General features: G+C 43.1%; 1 protein-coding gene and 1 pseudogene across 10 annotated transcripts in view; one reads left to right on the top strand and one right to left on the bottom strand.

Annotated features, from left to right (window-relative positions):
- RAD54L2 (RAD54 like 2) overlaps positions 1-15,655 on the bottom strand; it is a 127,827-nt gene that overhangs the window by 42,538 nt on the left and 69,634 nt on the right. The window lies entirely within an intron of this gene.
- Positions 6,745-6,850, top strand: LOC114676608 (U6atac minor spliceosomal RNA; annotated as a pseudogene).

The raw sequence follows: 15,655 nt of genomic DNA, 5'->3' as shown, positions 1-15,655 counted from the left end.
CAGTAAGACTACACAGAATCCAATAAAAAGGGGCAAATGAGGAGAAACATACTTTACAAAAAGAGACATACAAATAGCCAATGAACATGTGAAAAGATGCTCAATATCATTAGAAAAATGCAAATTTAAAATATGAGATGACATTTGACACTCACTAGAATGACTAAAACTAATAAGACTGACCATACCAAGTGCTAACAAAGATATGGGGCACGTGGAACTCTCATACACTGCTGGCAGGAGTAGAGTGGTATAATCATTCTGGGAAACACTTTGGCAGTTTCTTATCAAGTTAAACACATCTATTATATAACCCAGCGATTCACTTCTTGGAATTTTATCTAAGAGAAACGAAAACATATCTATAATTTTGAAAAAAAAAACAGCAAACCATCTCTAGATGAATGTTCAGAGCAGCTTTATTCATAAGAGTCAAATGTCCATCAACAAGTGAATGGATAAACAAGTTTTAGTACACTGATACAATTGGAATACTACTCAACAATAAAAAGGAACAAACTATGGACACGTGCAACAACACAGATGAATCTCAGACATTACGCTGAGCAAAAGAGGCCATACACAGAAGAATATGTGTTGTATAATTTCATTTATATCAAATTCTAGAATAGGCAAAGCTAATCTATAATGACAGAAATCAGTTCATTGGTTGCCTGGAAAATTAAAGTTCCCAGAAAGAGGAATTTCTGGGACAATGGATATTTTCTTTTCTTTCTTTTTTTTTTTTTGAGACAGAGTCTCACTCTGTCACTCAGGCTGGAATGCAGTGGCACGATCCCCACTCACTGCAACCTCCGCCTCCTGGGTTCAAGCAATTTTCCTGCCTCAGCCTCCCAAATAGCTGGGATTACAGGTGCCTACCACCAAGCCTGGCTAATTTTTCTATTTTTAGTAGAGACGGGGTTTCGCCACATTGGCCAGGTTGGTCTCGAACTCCTGACCTCAGATGATCCATCCACCTCAGCCTCCCAAAGTGCTGGGATTACAGGCTGAGCCATCACGCCCAGCCGACAGTGGATATTTTCTTTACCTTGATTATAGTGGTGATTACCTGGATGTATACAACCAATAGTCACATACATGTGAAATATGTGAGTTTTATTTTATTTAAATTATACAATAATGCTGATTTTTTTTAAAAAAAACTTATGCCGGGCGCGGTGGCTCAAGCCTGTAATCCCAGCACTTTGGGAGGCCGAGACGGGCGGATCACGAGGTCAGGAGATAGAGACCATCCTGGCTAACACGGTGAAACCCCGTCTCTACTAAAAAAAAATACAAAAAACTAGCCGGGCGAGGTGGCGGGCGCTTGTAGTCCCAGCTACTCCGGAGGCTGAGGCAGGAGAATGGCGTAAACCCAGGAGGCGGAGCTTGCAGTGAGCTGAGATCCGGCCACTGCACTCCAGCCCGGGCTACAGAGCAAGACTCCGTCTCAAAAAAAAAAAAAACAAAACAAAACTTATGATATTGCTACAGTTATGCTTAGGAGGAAATACATAGCCTTAAATGAACATATTTAAAAAGAATAAAAGGTAAAAAGTCAATGATATCAATTTTCTTTTCAAGAAATTAGAGATACCAGAAGTTGGAAAGGTAGGGGAGAGAGGATGAAGAGAGATTGATTAATGGGTATAAATATACAGTATAATAGAAGAAATAAGACCTAGTCTTTGACAGATCAGTAGGATGAGTATATAATACTCTACTGTATATTTCAAAATAGCTAGAAGGGAATAATTTAAATGTTTCTAGCATAAAGAAAAGACAAATATTGAAGGTTATGGATATCCCAATTACACTGATTTGAACTTGAAACATATGAATGTACAAAATTATCACATGTGCCCCCCAAATATGTACATCTATTATGCATCAATTTTCCTTTTTTTGAAAAAGAGAGAACTAGAAATAAAACCCCAGAAAAGTAGTAGGAAGAAAACAAAAAGCAGATTAATAGAGAAATGAAAAATAATGTTAAGAACAAAAACATTGTAATCTTCTTTATAAACCAGACATAAGTTTAAAAAAAGAACAAAACCACAACCAAATTGTTTTGAAAAGACAAGTACAAATGCTGCCTCCTCAGAAGACTCCTGACCACTCTAGCTGAAATAGGCCCTTCCTCCCTACTGCTGGGGCTCACTCCTTTATTGTCTACATGGTTCTTACCAAGATCTTATCAATTTTAGTAATTTGATTAAAAACTTGTCATCACACACCGGGGCCTATCACGGGGAGGGGGAAGGAGGAGGGATTGCATTGGGAGTTATACCTGATGTAAATGACAAGTTGATGGGTGCTGATGAGTTGATGGGTGCAGCACACCAACATGGCACAAGTATACATATGTAACAAACCTGCACATTATGCACATGTACCCTAGAACTTAAAGTATAATTAAAAAAAAAAAAAAAAAAAACTTGTCATCTGTCTCCCCTTCTATAATGCAGCTCCTTGAGGGCAGGGATTATGTCCATCTCAATCACCATTGTATCATTATGCCTGACAAAAATGCCTATCACATAACAAGCATTCAATAATTAATTTTAAATGAGTTTTTAAAATTTTTTAAATTTTAAAAATTTTGCCACTAGAGTAAAATATGTATGAATAAAAAATCCACTGACGTATATCAGTCCTTATTCAATATGTTTATTTATCATCTGCAATCACATGTTGATATTCTCTGTGGACCACACTTTCCCTAATTCTTCACGTTATACAAAGGCAATATATTTGCCAAGAGGCCTAAATAAATTAAAAACTCGGCCGGGCGCAGTGGCTCATGCCTATAATTCCAGTACTTTGGGAGACCAAGGTGGATGGATCACCTGAGGTCAGGAGTTCAAGATCAGCCTGGCCAACATGGTGAAACCCCATCTCTACTAAAAATACAAAAAATTAGCCAGGCATGGTCATGGGCACCTATAATCCCAGCTACTTGGGAGGCTGAGGCAGGAGAATTGCTTGAACCCAGGAGGTGCAATAAGCCAGTAAGCCAAGATCACGCCATTGCACTCCAGCCTGGGCAACAAGAGCAAAACTCCATCACAAAAAAATAAAATAAAATAGAATAAAATAAAATTAAAAACTAATTAAAAACTCATGCAAACCAAAATGTAATTCACCTTTGAAATAGTCATGAAGCCAGCTTTAGGGAAAAAAAAAAAAATTTCTCATCATAGTTACACCCTGGGACAAAAAAAAAAATCATTATAGCATTAATATTAAAGGCAGCTGGGGATTCTAAATAAATCTTTAAAAATGGGATTAGAGGCCAGGGGCTAGTGGCTCCCGCCTGTAATCCCAGAACTTTGGAAGGCCAAGAGAGGAAGACTGCTTGAGCCCAGTAGTTCAAGACCAGCCCAGACAACATAATGATACCTTGTCTCTACTAAAATATAAAAAATTAGCCCGATATGGTGGCACATGTCTATATTCCCAGCCACTAGAAGGCCAAGATGGGAGGTTCACTTAAGCCAAGGAGTTCAAGGTTGCAGTGAGTTATAATTGCACCACTGCACTCCAACTTGGGCAACAGAGCAAGATCTTGTCTAAAAAAAAGAGATCTGAGAGCAAGGGGACCAAGATCATTCTGACTGCTCAAGAAACAACCTAAGCCAGGTGTGGTGGCTCATGTTTTTAATCCCAGTGCTTTGGGAGGTTGAGGCAGAAGGATCACTTGAGGTCAGGAGTTTGAGACCAGGCTGAGGAACACAGCAAAAGCCCGTATCTACAAAAAATATAACAAAATTAGCCGGGCATGGTGGCACATGCCTGTAGTCCTAGCTACTTGAGAGGCTGACATGAGAGGATTGCTGGAAGCCAAGACATCTAGGTTACAGGGAACTAAGATCATTCCACTGCCCTCCAGCTTGGGCAACAGAGCAAAACTCTTTTTCTAGAGAGAGAGAAAAAAAGAAAAAAAAAAAATGAAGAAATGAAATGGCCAGCCTTCCCACTCAGCTCTCACAAGGGATGGGAACAACTACAGACCATTTTTAAAAGATAGCAAGGCTACACAGGGTTTCTCAACCTTAGCACTACTAACATTTGAGATTAGATACCGCTGTGGTGGGAGAAGCTATCCTGTGTGCTGTAGGACGTTTAGCAGCATCCCTGACCTCTATCCACTAGATTCCAGTAGCAGCATCCTGATTGTAACAACCAAAAATATCTCCAGACATTGTCAAATGTCCCCTTCAGGGCCAAATCACTCCCCCAGTTGCGAATCACTGCTTTAGCAGAATTAAGGCTAAAACAGTAGCAACGAAACAATCATTCTTAAATACAACTACATGCCTTTTTTTTTTTTTTTAGACAGAGTCTCACTCTATCGCCCAGGTTGGAGTGCAGTGGCATGATCTCAGCTCACTGCAACCTCCGCCTCCCAGGTTCAAGCAATTCTCCTGCCTCAGCGTCCAGTAGCTAGGACTACAGGTGCGCGTCACCACGCCCAGCTAATTTTTGTATTTCTACTAGAGACGGGGTTTCACCATGTTGGCCAGGCTGGTCTCGAACTCCCGATCTCATGATCTGCCTGCCTCGGCCTCCCAAAGTGCTGGGATTATAGGCGTGAGCCACCACGCCCAGCCTACATGCCTTTTTAACCATCTTAAATTCTATCCCTGTGCTGAAGACAGAATTAATTTTGACTCTGCTTAGCATCATGATGATTTTTGGCCACCACTGCAACCATAGGCAAGAATTACCATGTTCTCAGCAAACCAGCCACAAAGTGGGAACGTCTCAGCTAGAAGTAAAAGAAGAAGGACTACGTATGATAACGTGAAGGGTTCTAGTTTAATTTCTGAATAACACAGAGTTATGAAAACATATAAAGTATATGCCTGGGGCCAGGCTCACACCTGTAATCCCAGCACTTTGGGAGGCCGAGGTGGGCGGATCATGGGGTCAGAAGATGGAGACCATCCTGGCTAACACGGTGAAACCCCATCTCTACTAAAAATATTTAAAAATTAGGCCGGGAGCGGTGCCTCAAGCCTGTAATCCCAGCACTTTGGGAGGCCGAGACGGGCGGATCACGAGGTCAGGAGATCGAGACCATCCTGGCTAACACGGTGAAACCCCGTCTCTACTAAAAAATACAAAAAACTAGCCGGGCGAGGTGGCGGGCGCCTGTAGTCCCAGCTACTCGGGAGGCTGAGGCAGGAGAATGGCGTAAACCCGGGAGGCGGAGCTTGCAGTGAGCTGAGATCCGGCCACTGCACTCCAGCCTGGGCGACAGAGCGAGACTCAGTCACAAAAAAAAAAAAAAAAGAAAAAAAAAAAATTAAAAATTAGCCAGGCGTGGTGGCGGGCGCCTGTAGTCCCAGCTACTCGGGAGGCTGAGGCAGGAGAATGGCGTTGCGTGAACCCAGGAGGGAGGGCTTGCAGTGAGCCGAGATCGTACCACTGCACTCCAATCTGGGCAACAGAGCAAGACTCGTCTCAAAAATAATAATAATAAATAAATAAAATAAAGTACATGCCCGGTTCTACTAAAATCTTATAGACAGGGAAGTATCAAGAAAAATTTCAAAAAGTCCAAAATTTTAAAATCCAAATTAAAACTAAAGACACTGATGAAAATCATATTCCAATCTTTAAAGTATGCCTCTCCTATGTCCTTACTTTTTCACTCATGAAATAAATGACTATGAAACAAGGGAAAAGACTGCTTAAATTGACTACAATAAAATTAGTTTTTGTTTTTTTTTTTTACAACAAAGACCATCATGAACTAAGTTAAAAGATAAGCCACAGACTAGCTATTACTAACAATATAAGTAACAAAGGATTAGTATATCTAGAATACAAAAAGAACACTTAAAAATATGTAAAACACTGTTATCTCACATATCCAAAGCTAACATCACTGCATTACTGCTTCAGAAATTTGAACTGATTCTATTTTTTTGTTTGTTTGGTTTGGTTTTGAGACCGAATCTTGCTCTGTCGCCCAGGCTGGAGTGCAGTGGTGCAATCTCGGCTCACCACAACCTCCGCCTTCTGGGTTCAGGTGATTCTCCTGCTCAGCTTCCCAAGTAGCTGGGATTACAAGCGTCCACCATGCCCGGCTAATTTTTGTTTTTTTAGTAGAGATGGGGTTTCGCCATGTTGGCCAGGCTGGTCTTAAACTTCTGACCTCAGGTGATCCGCCCGCCTCGGCCTCCAAAAGTGCTGCGATTATAGGCGTGAGCCACTGTACCCGGCCTTGAGCTGATTTTTAAAAGTACTCCCCCACTTTCTCCAATCACTCAACTTCATTATTCCATCAGCTATGAGAAAAGATCCACTAATTTTATCTGTCTTTAACCAAAGTCCTTATGCCAAACATAAATGCTGAATCACATATTTAGTTCGATTTCCCTCATTCCTTCCATCTCCCAGAATTCCAGAAGCAATCTTATACATAGCCATCACCACACATTAAGGATGGGAAATAATATAAAAATTAGCCGGGCGTGGTGGCAGGCACCTGTAATCCCAGCTACTCGGGAGGCGGAGGCAGAGAACTGCTTAAACCCAGAGGCTGAGGTTGTAATGAACCGAGATTGCGCCACCGCACTCCAGCCTGGGCAACAGAGCAGGACTCCGACTCAATCAAATTAAAAAAAAAAAAAAAGAGGAGAGGGGAGGAGAAGGAAGGGGAGGGGACGGGAACGGAGGGGAAAGGAGGCGAGGGGAGGAAAGGGCAGTGGAGGGGAGGGGAGACACAGCAAAGATTGCAATGTCCTTGACAAGGATGAAAGAGGCCCTCGGCCTGAAAATATACATACAGTTAAGGCATAGCCACCTACTTTGAAGCATCAAACTATAGCTTTTATAACTAAAAGAATATAATTGGATTGTTTGCAACATAAAGAATATAATTGGATTGTTTGCAACATAAACAGTAAATGCTTGAGGGGATGGATACCCTATCTTCCATAATGTGATTATTACACATTGTACGCATGTATCAAAACATCTCATGTACTCCATAAATATATACACCTGCTACGTACTCACAAAAATTAAAAAAAAAAAAAAAAAGGCAACAGGCAATCCTTGGTCCCTGTTACCCATCTGAACCCTTCCTTCCAGGCACTGCCAAAGGATTCAAGTGACAATAGGTTGACCACTTAAGAGCTCCTCTTACAATTTTACCTCCAAGGGTCTCTCATCTCTCTAAGGAAAAAAAATAAAAAATCTATTAAAGGAATGGTATCTGAATAGGAGAACAGAGGTGATAAAATATTTTCTTTTCCTTTTTTTTTTTTTTTTTTTTCCCTGAGACAGAGTTTTGCTCTGTCGCCCAGGCTGGAGTGCAGTGGCGCGACCTTGGCTCACTGCAAACTCCACTTCCCAGGTTCATGCCATTCTCCTGCCTCAGCCTCCCGAGTGGCTAGGACTAAAGGCGCCTGTCACCATGCCCAGCTAAGTTTTTGTATTTTTAGTAGAGATGGGATTTCACCGTGTTAGCCAGGATGGTCTCGATCTCCTGACCTCGTGATCCGCCCACCTTGGCCTCCCAAAGTGCTGGGATTACAGGCGTGAGCCACCACTCCCGGCCAATATTTTCTTGCTTACTTCCCAAAGTATGAATAAAACATGGGAATAAATAAAAATAGAATTAAAGCCTTAAGCATATTATTCTTGGAAACTTCAGAATCACTAAAGGGTCGGTGATTCCTCCACCTGATATTATGCACTACAAGGAATAAAATGGTTCCAGACACTGCAGTTGCCTGATGTGTTGGATTTAGAGCTGGTATAAGGGTCATATCAATCGGTGCTGGGCTTCCTGCCCCTCTTAAGGGCTCCAACTGGCGGCCTCTCTCAAGGAGACACAGAAAGCTCTCTCCTAGCATCTCCAGAGAGCCTGGGAGCTGAGAGTTGGAGGAGCAAAAGGAATCTTTATATCCTAAAAGGGGAGATTATTAAAGAAGATTAATTCTTTCTCTTTTTTTTTTTTTTTTTTGAGATGAAGCCTCACTTTTGTCGCCCAGGCTAGAGTGCAGTGGCATAATCTTGGCTTACTGCAACCTCTGCCTCCCAGGTTCAAGCGATTCTCCTGTTTCAGCCTCCTGAGTAGCTGGGATTATAGGCGCCTACTACCACGCCCAGCTAATTTTTATATTCTTAGTAGAAATGGGGTTTCACCATGTTGGCCAGACTGGTCTCAAACTCCTGACCTCAAGTGATCCACCCACCTCAGCCTCCCAAAGTGCTGGGATTACAGGCGTGAGCCACCAAGCCTAGCCCCAAAGATTCATTTTTTAATAACGAATGAGATACAGGTAATAATAATGAGAACAAATCTGTAGCCTCGGGGGATTGTGATCCTTCCCTAAGGGCTTAGCCAGGTAATACCTCATGTTATAGTGCAGAATCACACCCATTCTCCCTCCCCAAAATCCATTTTATTTATTTATTCATTCATTCATTCATTCATTCATTCATTCATTCATTTAGAGATGGAGTCTCGCCTCGCTCTATCGCCCAGGGTAGAGTGCAGTGGCTCACTGCAAGCTCCGCCTCCCGGGTTCACGCCATTCTCCTGCCTCAGCCTCCGGAGTAGCTGGGACTACAGGCGCCTGCTGCCACGCCCGGCTAATTTTTTTTACCCCAAATCCATTTTAAATGGTGACAGAGATATGGAATAGTATACAAATCTTTCCATAACACACAAACTCCTCTAAGGCCCCGTGTAGAGGTGGCCACATCAATCGAGAAGAAACTAGGAGAGGAAACTACTGTCCCTTTTAAGAAGGAATGGGCAAAAAGGAACAATAGCTCATTCTGCTTATTTTATTTGAGAGGACTTAGGTATACAAACTAAAGTGATAATCCCTCCAAATTTTTTGCTATTATGTCTGTTACCTTAAGAGAGAAGACGACAATAAAATTGATCCTATGAACAAACAAAAGCATGCTAGTAACCTGTGCGGTGTGGGGGCGGAAGCAACAGAACTCAGTTTACTATTCCATTCGACTGGTGAACACTTTGAAGGACTGAAACTACAAACCACACATACACACACACACACACACACACACACATACACACAAATGCCCAAAAGGATTCAGTAGTTGAGGAAAAAAGGACTGAACGAAGACTGGGGTTTCACAAGCAGAGCATCAGATGTCATAGCAAACACTATGCTGGGAAAGCACAAGAGGCAAGGAAGAAATAAGAAACCTTTACAAAATCACAAATTAAAGAATATTGCTATAGCCCATAATTTCCTCCATAAAATGCACTTAAGTATAACTGAAAATTTTACATGATCCCTTCAGAACCTTAATGATGATAAGAATTGCTGATTCAGGAGTAGAGAATAGAGTAGGTTGAAGAGCATATGCTGTGGAGGGCAGGGCCAAGTTACCAGTTCCCACACCCCAGCCTAAGAGAAAGGATAAAGCAAGCATCATTTAAAGCCATGCCTTGGCAAAATAATAAACTAATGCATGTAATGAGCCTTCTGAACTATCTCATTAGTTGAAACCCTAAATCTTAACACTGTGAATGCAAAAAGCTGGAGAGTAAACTCTGGTCAGAGAAGGCAGGTAAAGCCTCTTCTGACTGGCCATTTAAAAACTAAAACAGGCTGGGCGCAGTGGCTCACACCTGTAATCCCAGCACTTTGGGAGGGCAAAGCAGGCAGATCACTTGAGACCAGCCTAGCCAACATGGTGAAACCCCATTTCTACTAAAAATACAAATATTAGCAGGGCGTGGTGGTGGGCACCTGTAATCCCAGCTACTCGGAAGGCTAAGGCAGGAGAATCTCCTCAACCTGGGAGGCGGAGGTTGCAGTGAGCTGAGATCGTGCCACTGTACTCCAGCCTGTGCAACGAAGCTACATTCTGTCTCAAAATAATAATAATAATAAATAATAATAATAAATAAAACAATAGGCTAGGCACAGTGGCTCATGCCTGTAATCCCAGCACTTTGGAAGGCCAAGGTGGGGGGATCACCTGAGGTCAGCAGTTTGACACCAGCCTGGCCAACGTGATGAAACCCCGTTTCCACTAAAAATACAAAAATTAGCCAGATGTGTGGCAGGCGCCTGTAACACCATCTACTTAGGAGAGTGAGGCCGGAGAATAGTGTGAACCTGAGAAGTGGAGGCTGCAGCGAGCCGAGATTGCACCACTGCACTCCAGACTGAGGGACACAGCAAGACTGTCTCAAAATACATACATACATACATACATACACACATACATACATACATACATACATACATTTTAAAAAATAAACTTTTTCCATAGGATGATAGAAAATTCAAAGAAAATATGTATTTATCTGGGACCATGGTGTAACATTGCTTCCTGATGGGTGAAAAGAAAGGAACAACGAAAAGAAGAAAAGAAAAAGAACAAAGAAAAGAAGAACACAGTACAAAGTCTCTAAGCTAGAAGGGCATTTTTAGAGCAGTGGCTCTTTCAAGATCCTACACTCCACAATGTCACCATCAAGAAAAAGAAAATGTCATCCTTGCCTTTTCTTATGTCCATCATGGATTCTGTACCTAAAGAGTATACCTAAGTATCTCAGGCTACTCCTCTCTGTACCATTACTACTACCTGGTCTGGATTCCTACACCAACCTCCACATAGTCTCCCTGCCTCCTAACTTGTTTCCTCTCCAACCCACAATGCAGGGAGTGTGAGCTTTCTGAATTTGACCATGTGAGTCTTCACCCACCCAGGACCTTTTAAGACACTACACCTATCCCTTTTGCGCTTAGGATAAAAATCTAAAATGTTTAAGGGTTCTTTTGATTGCTCACCTCTTGCCTTCTCTCTGACCACCTACTACCTCCCTCCAACCACCTCTACCCACACAGCTTCTGCCCAGTGATCTTCAGTCTCAAAATCGCAGTGCTCTCACAGGTCTCTGGGCCTTTGCTGATGCTGTCTCCTTCTTTCCCCACCTCTTAATCCAACAGTTACGAATGACTTAATTTTAATTCATGTTCTCAGGTTTCAGTTTAATGGTTATTCCTCCAGAAAGCCTTCTCTAGGTTCCTTTCACTTTATTACAGTGTGCCCAACATTGCCACACTGCATGCCTATCAGTAAAGCTGCAGAGAGAAAGGCAATGGCTGCTGCTGTCTCTAATTATAATTACTGTTTGAGAAACTACATTCAAAACTAGATGTATTTAAAATACACAAAATTCAGGCCGGGTGCAGTGACCCACGCCTGTAATCCCAGAACTTGGGAGGCCGAGGCAGGTGGGTCACTTGAGGTCAGGAGTTCGAGACCAGCCCAGTCAACATAGTGAAATCCTGTCTCTACTAAAACTACAAAATTAGCCAGGTGTGGTGGTGGGCACCTGTAATACCAGCTACTCAGGAGGCTGAGGCGGGAGAATCGCTGACAGCTGGGAGGTGGAGGCTGCACTGAGCCAAGATCACGCCACTGCATTCCAACCTGGGCAACAAGAGTGAAACTCTGTCTCAAAAAAAAAAAAAAAAAACCCTCAAATTCAAGCAAATACATCCTGTTTCTGTAATCTTAATTGTATCAAAAGCCACTGGAAGGCCAGGTGCAGTGGCTCACACCTCTAATCTCAGTCAGCACTTTGGGAGGCTGAGGTGGGTGGATCACTTGAGGTCAGGAGTTTCAGACCAGCCTGGCCAACATGGTGAAATCCCATCTCTACTAAAAATACAAAATTAGCTGGGCATGGTGGTGGGGGCCTGTAATCTCAGCTACTCGGGAGGTTGAGGCAGGAGAATCACTTGAACCCAGGAGGCAGAGGTTGCAGTGAGCAGAGATCGCGCCACTGCACTGCAGCCTGGGCGATAGATCAAGACTCAGTCTTAAAAAAAAAAAAAAAAAAAAAAAAAATTAGCCAGGTATGGTAGTTCACACCTGTAATCCCAGCTACTTGGGAGGCTTAGGCAGGAAGAATCACTTGAACCTGGGAGGCGGAGATTGCAGTGGACCGAGATCACACCACTGTCGCCTGGGCGACAGAGTGAGACTCCAAAAAAGAGAAAAAAAAAGAAAAAAGAAAAAAAAAAGGAAAAGAAAAAGAAAAAAGAAGACCACTGGAAGACTTCAGAAGATAACAATTCAAAGAAGAGTTAACCAATTTCCCTTCAGGAAGGTTGGCAGAACAGACTATTGCCTACAGCCCCAGTCCCAAGTCTGTGATGAGCCCTTCTAGAGAGGAATTCCATTGTATTCCCACTCATATCCAAGGCCATCCAACAACTACTCCAGTCACTCCTGCAGGAGCACTGGGTCCAGCCCATCAGCAATGCTTATTATCCTTCTTCAGCTATTTAGTCACCTTACAACATAAACTAATTCAGTCATCAAACAATCCTATTAAGGAGATCATGCTCTAATTGTTCCCATTTTACAGATGAGGACATTTACTGCACAAAGCCCTAAGGGGTAAAGATAAGATTTGATTCCAGGCCGGGCGCGGTGGCTCACGCCTGTAATCCCAGCACTTTGGGAGGCCGAGGCGGGCGGATCACAAGGTCAGGAGATCAAGACCACGGTGAAACCCTGTCTCTACTAAAAATAGAAAAAAACTAGCCAGGCATGGTGGCGGGCGCCTGTAGTCCCGGCTACTCGGGAGGCTGAGGCAGGAGAATGGCACGAACCCAGGAGGCGGAGCTTGCAGTGAACTGAGATCGCGCCACCGCACTCCAGCCTGGGCGACAGAGCGAGACTCCGTCTCAAAAAAAAAAAAAAAAAAAGATTTGATTCCAAGTGGTTGATTTGTCTACAAAGTCCATGCTCTAACTCACCACACTGCACTACCTCCCCTCTACTCCCATTTCCCTGAAAGCTATGTGGGAACAAAATAGAGAGTTCAGATCCACACATGCACTATACCTTGGTTTACAACAAAGGGTACAACAAAAATGCAATGCAGAGTGCTGGATCAGTTAGATAATCATACTGGGGCAAAGGGGGATGAACCTCGACCCCTATCTCACATCACACAAAAATCAATTCCTGATGGATTACAAACCTAAACGATGGATTCCAAAACCAAACTCCTATCTGCTCCCTGTCTGTACCTCCCCAACAATCTTCCCAAGCTCAGAAAATGGCATCTTCCAGTTTATCAGTCCAAGTACCATGGAATTCATCCTTAATTTCTCTCATACAATCTATATCCATTTGACTAACAAATCCAGTTAGCTCTATCTTCAAAACATATCCAGAATCCAACTACTTTCACCACCTCCACCAAGCTATCATCACCTCCTGCTTAGATTTCTGCAATATCTTCCTAGCTGGCCTCCCTGCTTGATCCCTTATCCCCCATACAGGCAATTATCTCCATATCGGCGAGAATGATCTTTTTTTTTTTCAGACGGAGTCTCGCTCTGTCGCCCAGGCTGGAGTGCAGTGGCCGGATCTCAGCTCACTGCAAGCTCCGCATCCCAGGTTCACGCCATTCTCCTGCCTCAGCCTCCCGAGTAGCTGGGACTACAGGCGCCCGCCACCTCGCCCGGCTAGTTTTTTGTATTTTTTTTTAGTAGAGACGGGGTTTCACCATGTTAGCCAGGATGGTCTCAATCTCCTGACCTTGTGATCCGCCCGTCTTGGCCTCCCAAAGTGCTGGGATTACAGGCTTGAGCCACCGGGGGCCCCTGGCCATCAGAATGATCTTTTAAAAGTCAGATTGTGTCACTCCTCTGCCCAAACTCTCCAACAGCTCTTGCTATTCCACTTGTCTACAATATTTTTTCCCTAGACAACCACCTGAGTAGCCCACTTACTTCCCTCAGGTGCAGTGCCTCATATCTGTAATCCCATCACTTGGAAGGCTGAGGTGGGAGTACTACTCAAGGCCAGGAGTTCAAGACTAGCCTGGACAATAGAGCAAGACCCCACCTCTACCCCCAAAATTATTTATTTATTTATTCATTCATTCATTCATTTATTTTTCAGGCAGCCTTCCAAGCCACAGTAGGCTTGGAGACCCCCATTTACTTACTTATTTATTTATTTATTTATTTAGAGGCAGAGTCTCATTCTGTCACCCAAGCTGGAGTGCAACAGCACAATCTTGGCTCACTGCAATCTCCACTCCCAGGTTCAAGCAGTTCTCCTGCCTCAGCCTCCCAAGTAGCTGGGATTACAGGTACCTACCACCATGTTCAGCTAATTTTTGTATTTTTTAGTAGAGACAGGGTTTCACCTTGTTGGCCAGACTGGTCTCAAACTCCCAACTTCAAGTGATCTACCTGCCTCGGCCTCCCAAAGTGCTGGGATTATAGGCATGAGCCATTGTATCCAGCCTATTTATTTATTTTTTGAAACAAAGTCTCACTCTGTCACCCAGGCTGGAGTGCAGTGGCACAAAGTTGACTCACTACAGCCTCAACCTCTGGCTCAAGTGATCCTCCCACCTCAGCCTCCTAAGCAACTGGGACTACAAGTGCTTGACACCATGCCCGGCTTTTTTTTTTTTTTTTTTTTTTTTTTTGTAGTAGTAGTAATGAGGTCTCACTCTGTTGCCTAGGCTGGTCTCAAACTCCTGACCTCAAGTGATCCTCCCACCTCAGTGTCCCAAAGTGCTTGGATTACAGGCATAAGCCACTAGTCTCAGCCTCTCTACAATAAGTTTTTTAAAAATTGCTGGAGTGGTGGTATGCACCTGTAGTCCTAGCTACTTGGAGGCTAAGGCAGGTGGATCCTTTCAGCCCAGCAGTTCAAGGCTACAGTGAGCTCTGTCTCTAAAAAAGAAGCACCACCCCAGACTTTACCTACTCTCCCTTTCTTCATAACACTTATACCTTCTGATATATTGTTTATATACTTGTTTACCATCTATCTCTCCCTACTAAAATGAAAATCCCATGAGGACAGGCATTTTTGTTCCCCATTCCCAATGCCCACGACAATGCCTGGCAAAGAACAGGTGCTCAATAATTATTATTGAATGCCTGGATGAATGTATTTCTTTCCCCTGCTGCTGTCACACACTGTTATTGCTTTCCTAATGCCCACTGGTCTCTTTGATACTCATGGGGCTACACAGCTTTTCAAGCAACTTTCACTCCAAGCTGACTTTTAACTACCAGGTACATACCTAACAAGAAATTAATTTCAACTAACGCTTTTGACAAAGTCTATTCTGATAGTCCTATAGATCATATGGTGATCTGTGGGCTGGAGAGTAGTCACATAGATTCAGAGACAGATGAATAACCTTATTCACTGAATGATAATGGTTCAGCTAAAGGGAGATCTCTAGCAAAGTGCCACTAAGTTCTATTCTCAGTTTTAATCTATTCCATTTTTTCCCCATAATGTGGATAGTCAGTAGTGTGGCAGAATCCATTATCTAAGCAAAATTAAAGCACATGCCCCACAAAGACTTGTACCTGAATGTTCATAGTGGTCTTATTTGTAACTGAAAACAAAAACAAAAACAAAAAAGCAACATCTTGGGCCAAAAAAAAAAAAAGAAAGAAAACGAAGCTGAGTGCAGTGGCACAAGTGTGTAATCCCAGCATTTTGGGATGTGAAGGAAGGCAGATCACTTGAGGTCAGGAGTTCAAGACCAGCCTGGCCAACATGGTGAAACCCCATCTCTATTAAAAATACAAAAACTTAGCTGGGCATGGTGGCAGGCGCCTACAATCCCGGCTAC

This window comes from Macaca mulatta, chromosome 2 (assembly GCF_049350105.2).
Source record: "Macaca mulatta isolate MMU2019108-1 chromosome 2, T2T-MMU8v2.0, whole genome shotgun sequence".
NCBI classification, from domain to species: domain Eukaryota; kingdom Metazoa; phylum Chordata; class Mammalia; order Primates; family Cercopithecidae; genus Macaca; species Macaca mulatta.
This window is presented reverse-complemented; position numbering and strand designations above follow the sequence as displayed.